Source organism: Salmo salar, chromosome ssa13, assembly GCF_905237065.1.
Source record: "Salmo salar chromosome ssa13, Ssal_v3.1, whole genome shotgun sequence".
NCBI classification, from domain to species: Eukaryota; Metazoa; Chordata; class Actinopteri; order Salmoniformes; family Salmonidae; genus Salmo; species Salmo salar.
This window is the reverse complement of record NC_059454.1, coordinates 27037787-27049490: the sequence shown is the minus strand read 5'-3', so window position 1 is coordinate 27049490 and position 11704 is coordinate 27037787.

Sequence of the window (11704 nt, the reverse complement as noted above, 5' to 3'; positions counted from 1 at the left end):
TAAGGCTGTTAGTGAAAATAATGATGTATCTATGTAATCTAAGTGTTTATTTTAAATGTGTTAATGTTGACATTGTAATGCACAGATCAAAGGCAAGGGATGAAAAGTAACCATTTATGGATTGCTGCGGCCCACGGTATTAATATATCTAGTTGGATTTCAATATCCACCAGAGCTGTTGCCAGAAAATGGAATGTTCATTTCTCTACCATAAGCCACCTCCAATGTCGATTTAGAGAATTTGGATTTGATAGGGAAGGAGAACATTTTCATTTTGTGAATCGACACTGGACAACAATTCAGTGACTGTAAGGTGTGTTGCTGCTGCCCCCTTGTGTTTGGTCTCTTCCATCACCCCTGTTCTGCTAAATCTCATTCTCCACAAAATGGTATCATCTGCCGTGTCAATAGCCCCTGATAAAAGATGAGAAATTATTCTTGCATTTTTTGCAGATTTAGAAGTAATAATTTCAAACAAAATTTGACAATTAGGTTCCATCTCTATTAATATTAAAGTCAGCTCTCTAAAGGTTATACATTTAAGCAGATAATTCATGTTCGTTGCATGCACGAGTTGCTTCATATCACCTGTGTTCAAACGAATCGATAAATGTGGTTAGTTTGCTAATTACATGCCGTGTAAAAGTGTTTCCAAAAACAGTCGACAGCTGCAGGTCTCTGTTAACTAACTGTTCTGCACCTCCCACCTAGGCACGAATGGAACCCGATGCTGTCATTACTTTGTACAAGGAATATAGTGGGTATCCCATTCCTATTATGCCTTCGTGACTGCGACTGAACCAGAAGGATGCATACTGAGCTGCATTATTCGTTTTTCATTTGTCGACAGGTGAGTTCTCTCACGCACTCACTGATTAACCAATACAAAAGCCATATGCGCACAAGCTGATGTGTAATCCGTTTTTTTGTGCATGCATTTTGCTTTAAAATGTACCTTAAAAAATTCAAAAAAGAGCCAAAGTGAGACAGTCAGTGGAAACGGACTGCACAATGCCCAGCAGTGGACACTAATTCAAGAAGAGGACTGTAAAGATCTTACCACCAAGCCCCTGCAGTCTCTTACATTACACTCTTACATTACACCGAGAGTAAGTAGCAGACAGACAGACAGACAGACAAGCCCCCACCTCACACTTTCCTGGTGCTGTCATGCCTTTGGACGATGTTACATAGTATGTGTGTAAAAATACTTTAAAGTACTACTTAAGTCGTTTTTTTGGGTATACGTACTTTACTATTGATCATTTTGACAACTTTTACTTACCTACATTCCTAAAGAAAATAATGAACTTTTTACTCCATACATTTTCCCTGACACCCAAAAGTACTCGTTACATTTTGACAGGAAAATGGTCCAATTCACGCACTTATCAAGAGAACATCCATGTTCATCCCTACTGCCTCTGATCTGGCGGACTCACTAAACACAAATGTTTTGTTTGTAAATTAATATCAGTGTTGTAGTGTGCCTGGCCCTGGCTATCCATAAATAAAATAAAATGAATTGTGCTGTCTGGTTTGCATAATATAAGGAATTTGATACTTAAGTACATTTTAGCAATTCCATTTACTTTTGATACTTAAGTATATTTAAAACCAAATACTTTTTCACTTTTTACTCAAGTAGTATTTTACTGGCTGACTTTTAGTTGAGTCATTTTCAATTAAGATATCTTTACTTTTACTACAGTATGACTTTTGGGTACTTTTTCCATCACTGGTTTTGAGGAATGAATAAAGATTTTCTGCTGTAAATGTAAAAGCTGCCTTCCTTTTCCCTGCTCAACTAGGTTGCTGAGTTCCTACTCTGGAGATATGAAGGTGGTTGTCAGGGGAGCCAGCAATCGGGGTGGGACAATAATTTCTAGAGGTAAGGATGGAGTAGTCTAGCCTCGTACGAACCATCCTGATAGCCGTGTAGCGAAACCGAATGTAAGCTTGTGAGATCAGGATGGTTCGTACGAGGCTTGGAGTGGTCTGGGTGGGTCAGTCACATTTTGGCTCCATTCACCCACCCTGATACAATATGGTTTACTTTTATATTGTCTGTTCGTTTTCAGATATGGAGCAACTACGGCATGAGAAAAATTATCAATCTCACAGAGCTCAACAAACATGGGAGAGCGTATGAGGATGGTAAGGCCTTGAGTGATTTGAATGACTACCCCACAGAGTGCAAAGAACCTTGGGGTGACCCTGGACAACACCCTGTTGTTCTCTGCAAACATCAAACCAGTGACTCGCTCCTGCAGGTTCGTGCTCTACAACATCCATAGAGTACGACTTTACCTCACACAGGAAGCGATGCAGGTCCTAATCCAGGAACTTGTCATCTCCTGTCTGGACTTCTGCAACTTGCTGTTGGCTGGGCTCCCTGCTTGTGCCATCAAACCCCTGCAACTGATCCAGAATGCTGCAGCCTGCCTGGTCGAAGCTTGCATCCGCTCCAAGACCATGGTGCTTGCCTTCGGAGCAGCAAGAGGAACTATCCCTGCCTACCTTCAGGCTATGCTCAAACATTACACCCCAACCCAAGCACTCTGTTCTGCCACCTCAAATCCAAATCAAATCGTATTGGTCACACATGGTTAGCAGATGTTATTGCGCGTGTAGCGAAATGCTTATGCTTCTAGATCCGACAGTTCAGCCGTATCTAATACTGTGGAAGTCAGACATACACTTAGGTTGGAGTCATTAAAACTCGTTTTTCAACCACTCCACACATTTCTTGCTAACAAACTATAGTTTTGGCAAGTCGGTTAGGACATCTACTTTTGTGCATGACACAAGTAATTTTTCCAACAATTGTTTACAGACAGATTAATTCACTGTATCACAATTCCAGTGGGTCAGAAGTTTACATAAACTAAGTTGACTGTGCCTTTAAACAGCTTGGAAAATTCCAGAAAATGATGTCATGGCTTTAGAAGCTTCTGATAGGCTAATTGACATAATTTGAGTCAATTGGAGATGTACCTGCGGATGTATTTCAAGGCCTACCTTCAAACTCAGTGCCTCTTTGCTTGACATCATGGGAAAATCAAAAGAAATCAGCCAAGACCTCAGAAAACAAACTGTAGACCTCCACAAATCTGGTTCATCCTTGAGAGCAGTTTTCAAACGCCTGAAGGTACCACCTTCATCTGTACAAACAATAGTACGCAAGTATAAACACTATGGGACCACGCAGCCGTCATACCGCTCAGGAAGGAGACGCGTTCTGTCTCCTAGAGATGAACGTACTTTGGTGAGAAAAGTGCAAGTCAATCCCAGAACAACAGCAAAGGACCTTGTGAAGATGCTGGAGAAAACGGGTACAAAAGTATCTATATCCACAGTAAAACGAGTCCTATATCAACATAACCTGAAAGGCCGCTCAGCAAGGAAGAAGCCACTGCTTCAAAACCGCCATTAAAATAAAGTGGTGTTCCTAACTAACCTAAGACAGGGAATTTTTACTAGGATTAAATGTCAGGAATTGTGAAAAACTGACTAAATGTATTTGGCTAAGGTGTACTTAAACCTCTGACTTCAACTGTAGGTAATATCTAACAATTCCACAACAAAACCTAATACACACAATCTAGTAAAGGAATGGGATGAGAATATATAAATATATGGATGAGCAGTGACAGAGCGGCTAAGATGCAATAGATAGTGAAGGATACAGTATATACATAAGAGATGAGTAAACATTCTTAAAGTGGCATCATTAAAGTGACTAGTGTTCCATTTATTAAAGTGACTAGTGTTCCGTTTATTCAAGTGACTAGTGTTCCGTTTATTCAAGTGACTAGTGTTCCGTTTATTCAAGTGACTAGTGTTCCGTTTATTCAAGTGGCCAATGATATCAAGTCTGTAGGTAGGCAGCCGCCTCTCTGTGCTAGTGATGGCTGTTCAACAGTCTGATGGCTCGGTCAGCAGAGTCGCTTCTCATCTTCTGAAAGCACCTGAAACCCTACCTCTTCAGAGTATCTAAAATAATACACCTCGACCCTCCAGACCCCCCCAGTCCTTAGCATGACCTCCAGACCCCTGACCCTGTCAAGCCCCCAGTCCTTAGCATGACCTCCAGACCCCTGTCCAGCCCCCAGTCCTTAGCATGACCTCCAGACCCCTGTCCAGCCCCCAGTCCTTAGCATGACCTCCAGCCCCCTGTCCAGCCCCCAGTCCTTAGCATGACCTCCAGACCCCTGTCCAGCCCCCAGTCCTTAGCATGACCTCCAGACCCCTGTCCAGCCCCCAGTCCTTAGCATGACCTCCAGACCCCTGTCAAGCCCCCAGTCCTTAGCATGACCTCCAGACCCCTGTCCAGCCCCCAGTCCTTAGCATGACCTCCAGACCCCTGTCAAGCCCCCAGTCCTTAGCATGACCTCCAGACCCTTGTCCAGCCCCCAGTCCTTAGCATGACCTCCAGACCCCTGTCCAGCCCCCAGTCCTTAGCATGACCTCCAGACCCCTGACCCCGTCAAGCCCCCAGTCCTTAGCATGACCTCCAGACCCCTGTCCAGCCCCCAGTCCTTAGCATGACCTCCAGACCCCTGTCCAGCCCCCAGTCCTTAGCATGACCTCCAGACCCCTGTCCAGCCCCCAGTCCTTAGCATGACCTCCAGACCCCTGTCCAGCCCCCAGTCCTTAGCATGACCCCCAGTCCTTAGCATGACCTCCAGACCCCTGTCCAGCCCCCAGTCCTTAGCATGAACTCCAGACCCCTGTCCAGCCCCCAGTCCTTAGCATGACCTCCAGACCCCTGTCCAGCCCCCAGTCCTTAGCATGACCTCCAGACCCCGACCCCGTCAAGCCCCCAGTCCTTAGCATGACCTCCAGACCCCTGACCCCTGTCCAGCCCCCAGTCCTTAGCATGACCTCCAGACCCCTGTCCAGCCCCCAGTCCTTAGCATGACCTCCAGACCCCTGACCCCTGTCAAGCCCCCAGTCCTTAGCATGACCTCCAGACCCCTGTCAAGCCCCCAGTCCTTAGCATGACCTCCAGACCCTCCAGACCCCTGACCCCTGTCCAGCCCCCAGTCCTTAGCATGACCTCCAGACCCCTGTCCAGCCCCCAGTCCTTAGCATGACCTCCAGACCCCGACCCCGTCAAGCCCCCAGTCCTTAGCATGACCTCCAGACCCCTGTCCAGCCCCCAGTCCTTAGCATGACCTCCAGACCCCTGTCCAGCGCCCCTCAATTGAGGAGAAGTAGCCAAGGATGGTCTGGACTACAGTGGGGAGTGCTGGAGGAACTGGAGAGTAAAAGCACAGACACATGAACACCCACACACTTGGAAAGACTGGCCCATTCCCTCTTTGTTCTCTCTGCTCCATTGTTGTAATTCTCTCTCTTTGCAGCAATTCGACCATGAAGGCTTGATTCACACAGTCTTCTCTGAACAGTTGATGTTTATGTGTCTGTTACTTGAACTCTTTTGGACTGCAATCTAAGGTGCAGTTAAATCTAATGAACTTGTCCTCTGCAGCAGAGGTAACTCTGGGTCTTCCTTTCCTGTGGCGGTCCTCATGAGAGCCAGTTTCATCATAGCGCTTGGTTATTGCGTTTGCACTTGAAGAAACTTTCAAAGTTCTTGACATTTTCCACATTGACTGACCTTCATGTCTTAAAGTATTGATGGACTGTCATTTCTCTTTGCTTATTTGAGCTGTTCTTGCCATAATATGGACTTGGTCTTTTACCAAATAGGGCTATCTTCTGTATACCACCCCTACCTTGTCACAACACAACTGATTGGCTCAAACGCATTAAGAAGGAAAGAAATGCCACAAATGAATTAACAAGGCACACCTGTTAATTGAAATGCATTCCGTGTGGCTACCTCATGAAGCTGGTTGAGAGTGCCAAGAGTGTGCAAAGCTGTCAATCAAGGCAAAGGGTGGCTACTTTGAAGAATCTCAAATATAAAATATATTTTGATTTGTTTAACACTATTCTGGTTACTACATGATTCCATTTGTTATTTCATAGTTATGATGTCTTCACTATTATTCTACAATATATAAAATAGTAAAAATAAAGAAAAACCCTTGAATCAGTAGGTGTGTCCGAACTTCTGACTAGTACTTGCCTTCGGAAAGTATTCAGACCCCTTGACTTTTTCTATATTTTGTTATGTTACAGCCTTATTCTAAAATGTATTAAATATATATTTTTTGTCATCAATTTACACACAATCCCCCATAATGACAAAGCGAAAACAGTTTTTTTGACATTTTTGCAAATGTATTAAAATGTAAATCCTTTCCAAATCATGTCCAATCAATTGAATTTACCACAGGGGGACTCCAATCAAGTTTCAAATCATTTTGCAAAGGGTCTGAATACTTATGTAAATAAGGTATTTCTGTTATTTATTTTTAATACATTTGCAAAAATGTGTGACAATAGTTTTTTCTTTGTCATTATGGGGTATTGTGTGTAGATTGCTCAGGATTTGTTTATTTTATATCCATTTTAGAATAAGGCTGTAACATAACAAAATGTGGAAAAAGTCAAGGGGTCTGAATACTTATTCATCCCTAACACACACAGAGACAGACAGACAGCATATGATTTACTATCCTGAAATTGATTTCTATTCAAAAGCCATATTTTTAAATGGTTCGTGGACTTGTTTTAACTCTGGACCGTATTCATTTGGCACTAAATGGAAGCAAAACTAACAAACAGGGAGGGGGGACTACCTCATTTTTGTTTCCCTTTGCAAAACGTTGTTACGGTGTGCACTAATGAATACAACTGTGCTGCCCCCTTTGTGTGTGTGGTTTGCAGAGGACGGTCACTCTCTGGCCCGTGTTGACACTCAATGTGGTGCTGTGGTTCCAACAGCACCTGCACTGAGCCTCTACTGGTATGACTAGACTCACACACAAAGAAGTGGACTGTGGAATTAAGACATGCACACTCGTGTACTGTACTCACGTTGTGCATTTCAGTTCTTTCATTGTTGTTTGACAAACTGACTTTTTCTGTAGACTCTTTTTTTCCTACTGATTTATTAGTTATTGTTCTCATTATTACCAGGTGTTCTTCTGGCGTGTAATTTTTCTGCGATTGCATCATGTTGGTGTAGAATCCAATACTTCAGCCCTCCTGTTGGGACATTGAAAGACCCCAAAACAATGTATGATAGAATCTGAGGGGAAAATGCAGTTTTAAAAATGTGCTCCTGGTTAGAATTTTCTCATGACAATTGTATTTCAATATGACATTTACTGTTACTTTAGCTCTAAAACAGCAATACTTATAGATTATTATAATTTATGATGAGTTGAACCCGAGCCACCATCGCTTAACCATTTTTCATGGTTGTCTGTAAATGTGGTTCTGGTTAACAATCTGAGCTAGGCAACCTGAGTTCAATTTACCATCCTGTGGTACAGTTCTGGTATCCACCACCAGAGACCACTAGTGAGTGGTGGTGCTGTTGGCCGATGCTGTCTTTGACCATGGCAGCAGCATGGCTAAGTCATCATCATGTCTGAACCTCTGCTGTTGACGTCGTGCCCATGCTGAGAGAGAGAGGGGAGGCAGAAGTAGTACCCTGATGGCTAAAACATAAGATCAGAACCCATTAGAGAGGAGGCAGACGGAAGGAAACACGAGCGCTGCAGGGGGACAGGAGTGGACCCAGTGTCGCAGATCAAGAGAGGTGGGCTGATCTGGAGAAATATGTCCCTGTGTTTTTGTTCTGTGATGTGGACTGTGGGTGTTTTGAGGGTTGTGTATTCTTTGTGCTGGGCTTTGTGAGGGTTGTATCTGCCATTGGTATTGTCTGCTGAGTGTCATGTCCTTCCTTCTGTGTGTGTCCCTGTCTGTGGAGGTTGTGTCTGGGAGAGTGGGCTACTCCAAAGGGCCTTCTGACCATGAAGACCAGTGTGGTGGGAACTGGGCAGCAGCTACCTCCTCTGATTCAGGTTTACTACTCTGTGAAGACTGGACCTTTGACCAGCTCCCTGTAGCTCGTCCACACATCTGAGGCCCAACCCACTGTGAGGTCAGAGGTCATACATAATAGGATGCCTGTGAACCCACACAGCCTTTGGTCCAGGAGAAAAAGAGAAATTCACAGCTTTGTGTTCAATAGGTCAGTAATGGGCCACAAACTGCTGTCTATCTCTGTCTCTGTCAATTTCTGTCTCTCTCACTGGGGCCATTTTAGAGTGTGTGCTAGCTGGGGTCAAGCAGCTAGGTCACTTCAGCCCTCTGTGTTGGGTTGTATGGCTGGGAGGGATGGCTCATGGAGGGAGTCGACCAAGGCTCTACTAGTAGCCAAGGGGAATGGATACATACAAGATGGATGGGGTTTTAAGAACGTGTGGGAGAGCTGCTTGCAGCTGTAGTTTGAGAGCAGTCCCTCTCCTTCTCTCCAGCTGTATTCGTCAGTCCTCTTCTTACCCTCTCCAGGTCCACATCAACAAGGCTGAGACATAAAGATTTTAAAGGACAGGCCTCCTGAGGAGGTGAACTTACAGTGATGAACTCACACACACGCTAACACTCATACCACACACATGTATGCTCAATACATTAACTTCATTGGTTCTCCACCAACATACGATTGTCAGATTAATGTCAGTAACATCAGTAGTGTTCTGTAAGAAAGTGTTCAACACTTTGACCTGGAATACACATATTGCCTGACTCTCTCTTCCTGTCAAATTGTATGTACATTAAAACTTCTTCCACCAGTACAGCGGTAGGGCTGAGTGCTCCATGAGCAGCAACATTTTGGAAGTAGAAAAAGAGGGGAAATAAGAACAGAGGTTCAACCTTGACCAGTCAAATTTGTTTATGTGGATGTGTTTATTAGTTTGAAAAGCTGTGGCGGACATTTGCGTTACTTACACAGGGAACGTTTACGTGCCTGTTAGTCACCAGACACACACATGCAAAAACACTCACACAAGTAAACCCACACGCACTTGACTAGGCTCTTTGACTGGTAATGTGTCGCCACTTGAGAAGTGTTTTCACTGGACCATAGTGGATGAGTCAATTAGCAGTATGAGGTGGGGACCCCCCCCCCCTCTCACGGCTCTAAGAGCATCATCACTTCACGTGATGAATGTGCCGAGGTGACCCACTACCCTCCAACCCATCTCTCTGTTTCTCTCTTTTCAGGGAAGTACTTACCAGAGAAAGAAAGAAAATAAGCTGGCATATTTTGTCAATACACATTTCCTTTCAGCAGCGGGGTGTTTGTAAAAGTAGTGCTGAGAGCGAGGCAGGTCTTGGGCATGTGGTGCCGTCTGGGAAGCTGAAAGGAAACCAGAATAACAAACCTGGGTAATGCGATCACCCATCCGTACAGAGCCAGAACCTTAAATAGAACCCTGGGTGAAGCAGGTCTGGTCTGGTTTGTTGTGTGTGTTCTCTCTCACCACCGCCAGTTCTCCAGGTCAGGGAATCAGGTTAGAAAAATTGACAGGTCCTGAGGTATCCCTGACAAGTTTAGACTCGGAGCTGCTCTGTGTGTGTGTGTGAGAGAGAGAGAGAAAATATGGGGTGACGGAGAAGGGTGAAATCTTACGAGTTCCAAACCAACTTTGCTATATAATGACTTTTTTAGTGTATCTTTTTGTACAGAAAGTTCATACTATTATCACATATGACATCCAAGCACTTCTGGACATCAGATTGACAGTTACTAACCTCCATTTTGACTTCAAATAAGAATTCAACTCCGATTCAGCTGTTCCACTGTTCATACCAGACCCTATTCTTTTGTTCCATGTGCTACCAAAACGCAGAGGTGTAGACGCTGGAGACGAGGTGGAGTCCTGGTGAAATTGAGGGGAAGAGAAAACTGAACATTGCTCCCCTCCGTTCTATTGGCAAATGTCTGGTCACTCGAAAATAAGATGGATGAGTTTCATTTGAGAGTCTGCTATCAGAGAGACTTGAAAAACTGCAGTATTATGTCTTACTAAAACATGGCTGGGTGATGAAACTATGTATGTAGTACCACGTGGATTCTCCATGCAATGGCAGGATCGTACAGCGGCTTCGGAGAAGTCGGAAGGCTGTGCAGTGTGTTTTATCATAAATAACAACTGCTTGTGGTGCTTGAAGTGTGAAAGAAATCTCGAGCTTTGTTCACCTGATATAGAATACCTCATGGTAATCTGCAGACCATTTTATCTACCAAGAGAGTTCTCATCTGTAAGTATCACAGCTGTCTACGTCCCGCCCCAAGCCAACACCACTTTGGCACTCGACGAACTGTATGCGGCCATAAACAAACAAGAAACCACTCACCCAGAGGTAGCTTTTCTGGTGGGAGGAGACTTAAAACAGTCTTACCTCACTTCTACCAACCAGTCTCACGCGCCGCTAGGGGCGCTAAAACGCTAGACCACTTTTATTACACCCACTGAAACGCGTACAAGGCCCTCTCTCATCCTCCATTAGGCAAATCTGAGCATACCTCCATTCTCCTGCTTCCTGTTTACAAACAAAAGCTCAAACAGGAAGTACCAGTACGGAAGTGGTCGGATGAAGCAGACGCGAGGCTACAAGACTGTTTTGCTAGTACAGATTGGGATACGTACCAGGATTCATCCGATTAGCATTGAGGAGTTTACCACAACAGTCACAGGCTTAATCAATAAGTGCATAGACGATATCATCTCCACAGTGACTATAAGAACTTATCCAAACCAAAAACCATGGTTTACAGACAATATCCGCGCTGGGCTAAAGGCTAGAGCTACTGCTTACAAAGGGCAGGACATGGACGCATACAAGAAAGCCCACTACGACCTACGGCGAGATGTCAAACATGCAAAAGGACAATATAGGAGGAAGGTGAAATCCTGTTATACCTGCGCCAACACTCGTTATTTGTGACACGGCTTGCAGACGTTAACGGATTACAAAGGGAAACCCAGCCATGAGTTGCCCAGCGGTGCAGAACTCCCAAACAAGCTAAATGCCTTTTTTGCTTGCTTCGAGGAATATAACACTGCCTTTCGTGAAAGCCCCTGTTTTTCCGGTTGACTGTGTGATCTCGCTCTCTGTGGCCAATGTGAGCAAAACGTTTAAACAGGTTACCAATCAAACAGACGGAATATCAGGGCGCGTTCTCAATGACGCATATCAACACCATCATCCCATACCCACTCCAATTCACATACGCCCCAACAGATCCACAGATGATGCAATCTCAATAGCACTCCACACTGCCCTCTTCCACATGGACAAAAGGGGAAATAACTATGTGAGAATGCTGAGCAATTAACACAATAGTCCCCACCATGCTTATCACCAAGCAAGGTGCCCCTTGGACTAAACCCCTCTGTCTGCAACTGGATCCTGAACTTATTAACGGGCTGGCCCTAGGTGGCGAGGGTAGGCAACAACAACTCTGCCACGCCGACCCTCAACATGGGTGCCCTTCAAGGCTGTGTGCTTAGGCCCCTCCTGTACTCCCTGTTCACCACAATTGCGTGGTCACGCACCACTCCAACACCATCATCAAGTTTGCTGATGACACAACGGTGTTAGGCCTGATCACTGACGGCGATGAGTCAGCTTAAAAGGGAGGTCAGAGACGTAGCAGTGTGGTGCCAGGACAACAACCTCTCCCTTAACGTCAGTAAGACCAAGGAGCTGATCGTGGACTATAGGAGAAAGAGGGGAGAGCACGCCACTATCCACATTGACGGGG